The 2,091-nt window shown below is 44.0% G+C and overlaps 1 protein-coding gene across 1 annotated transcript in view; it reads left to right on the forward strand.

Moving 5' to 3' along the window:
* The window catches only part of CAMTA1 (calmodulin binding transcription activator 1), a 245,453-nt gene that overhangs the window by 26,432 nt on the left and 216,930 nt on the right, over positions 1 to 2,091 (forward strand). The gene's annotated exons all lie outside the window — the stretch shown is intronic.

Raw genomic sequence — 2,091 nt, forward strand, 5'->3', positions numbered from 1 at the left:
GGCATTGTGTTTGCGGTTCCTCAGTTGTGTTTACAGCCCTAGTGACTGCTGTGAGCAGGCTGAGGATTGAGCAATATTGGAAGGTTACCGACCAATCTGGGTGGTTTTGAACAAGGGCAGTAATACCTGTTCATGCTCAAACACAGATCCTCATCTTCCTCTTAGGAAAACCTGGCTTTTTTCCCCTTCCCTTTGGTTCACGTTAGGGCCAGTGAAAAAGAGCTGATCTTGTAATGCTGGGCAGTTAGTATGTCAGAGTGGTGGAATTGGAGTGACTCCTGTAAAGCAGAGCAAACGGAGGGTTTGGAATAATTCACTGCCCTTGTTACTTTTTTTTTTAAAACTCCAAGTTAAACTCTTTTGAATAAATTAAATTAACGAATTAACTTTTTTACACTTACTAATAGCCTAAAGAAAAAAACCCTTCACAGTTCGTTTTAGCATATTGTACACAAAGTATAAAATGTTGATGGTATTTACCCACCTGACTATCGTTAGTGACCTGTCACAGTACCTCTGAGTATTGGTCAGTGGTATTAGGGTTTTTTGCTGTTTGATACTTCCAGGTTCCTTCACAGAATGGGTGTTGTAGATGACCATAGTTCAGCAACAAATGTGTCCAGATACCTGGACAGTGGCTGTACAGTGGCTCTAAATCATTTGTCTTGTGGGAAGATAAGGTGGAGTATTATTTCCTCCTGTTGATGGATCTGGTGTGCTTTTCCTAGCCTGTCATCTGTTGTGGCTCGTCCTTGTTAACTGTACATGATTATCCTGAAATGTAGTATCAAAAGTGAAAGTGGAATCTGGTGTGTGGGGAATAAAAAGTTGGAGTTGCCAGTTATGGAAACTCTTCTTGAAACATGAGGGAGTCAAGAAAGTGGATTAATTCAGTTAGTATTTACCTGTTTATCCGCAGAAACACCAGCAGTAGTGGTAGGTACCACTGCATTGTGTGTCTGTGTCTCTGGCTTGCACAGCACTGAGTAAAATACTCACCGGTGTTACACAAGGTGTACTTCCGTGTTAGGCAAGGAAAATGGTACAACAAAGTCAATTTAGAAACTCAGTCTCTCTGCCAGGGCCTGGCATGTACACAGGAATTGGTTTATTTGGGAAATGAATGGGAATTGAGAAGATTGTATTTTGTAGGGGATTGAAATCCAGTCATCTTGGTCTCAAGTTTGCTGCTTCTAAGGGTGACTGTTTCATTTGGAAGAGAAAAATCAGAGAATTTAGATTAGAAAGAAAAACTAGATATGAAGGAAAAATTAATGCAAATGAAAGCAAGGGTTATCTTCTGCTGGGGCACTACCTAAGGAAAAGAGGGAAAGGAAAGAAGCAGTGGTCTTTGTGGGGAACAGGGTCCTAGGGACAGCAGGAGAGGGCATAATCCACTGCAATGGGGGGAAAGAAAACCCAATTCTCTGTGCTCATTCCTTTGTATCTGCTGTCTGTGCCCTGTTGTTGACAGACAGCAGGAGCTGGGAGCTGTTAGCAGCACAGAGCCCTGGATTGAGCCAGGCACTGGAGAGCCCTGTGTCCCACCTTGGGTTTGTGCCTCCCCATTGTTGTCCCAGGGCTAAAATATTCCTGGAGTTGTCTAAAACTCATCTTTGCAAACTTCCTGTTACCTAAGAAGTTGTGGTCCTGCAGGCATGTCCCCGTCATGCACCTCTGAGCTTCCTGAGCTCTGGGGTCTTCCTGGTCACACAACTCATGTTGATGCCTTCAGACTTAATTATCTGATGAGTCACTGCAAGTCTGTGTCCATGCTGTTGAGTTATTGCAGAGTTACTGGGTTCCCAAAGTGCTTTCTTTGATATTGAGGTTGCCTGGCACATCTGCAGTGTGAGCTGTGGTGAGAGGAGGCAGCCCAGCACAGCAGTGAGGGAACAGCAGAAACGTGGACTTATTGGTTTGGCTCACAGAAACTGGAATTGATAAATGCTGGAAATAATGGCAGGAACTGAGTTTTAAGGTCAACAAGCAGCAGCTTTAGCAGGAGGGTTTGCCAGACACGGTTGCTGAGGGAATAAGGACCTTCTTGCATTCTTCAGCAGGTTCCTGACTGTGACACACATGAAGCAG

Source organism: Geospiza fortis, unplaced genomic scaffold (assembly GCF_000277835.1).
Source record: "Geospiza fortis unplaced genomic scaffold, GeoFor_1.0 scaffold132, whole genome shotgun sequence".
NCBI lineage: Eukaryota > Metazoa > Chordata > Aves > Passeriformes > Thraupidae > Geospiza > Geospiza fortis.